The sequence below is a fragment of the Tamandua tetradactyla genome, chromosome 8 (assembly GCF_023851605.1).
Source record: "Tamandua tetradactyla isolate mTamTet1 chromosome 8, mTamTet1.pri, whole genome shotgun sequence".
Taxonomy (NCBI): Eukaryota; Metazoa; Chordata; class Mammalia; order Pilosa; family Myrmecophagidae; genus Tamandua; species Tamandua tetradactyla.
The window spans coordinates 24,688,400-24,689,044 of NC_135334.1; positions in this window are offsets into that span (position 1 = coordinate 24,688,400).

The window sequence follows — 645 nt, forward strand, 5'->3', positions numbered from 1 at the left end:
GGTAGGAGTAGGGTACTGCTTCCCTGCAGGCACCTCCTGTCCCCCACTAATGTGCCACCCTCCTATGTTGCATGGTATGCCACAGGCACCCCATACCCAGGCAAACCTGGCCAGAAGGCTTTCCATGGTGATCCTAACAAAATGAAACAGCCACGAGCTTCAAAGCAGCATCTCTGGATCGGAGATGCATTCCAGCAGCTGGGACTGCGGCGGGAGCTCGCTTTATTAGATCCCATTATAAATGGATGATTTGCCATCTCCGAAGATAAATGGGAAACTTAATGCAGAGGTATCCTGTCCGGGGAAACTGGAGAGTTATGGATGTTAGCTTTGTAGCTTTATGAAAGCACTTTCTTATGGAAACTGAAATGACCAAGATTAGATTGAATTAGTATGTACTGGTATGAGCTTTTTCTCCCACTATCCATCTTGATTTTTTTTTTTTTTAAGAAGGAAAAAGATTTGCCTCCTGCATGAGCATTTCATAAAAATGCAAATCCCAAGTTTGGGTTAGGTAATTAGCAGGGTTGCCTCCTGGTGCTAAAGAAGCAGCCACCCAGCTGAGACTGTGTGTGAAGGTGAGGAAGGAGGCACCTTCTGTTGGTTCTGCTTCTAGGTGGTGTCTGCTCCTTCCACCCCATTCCC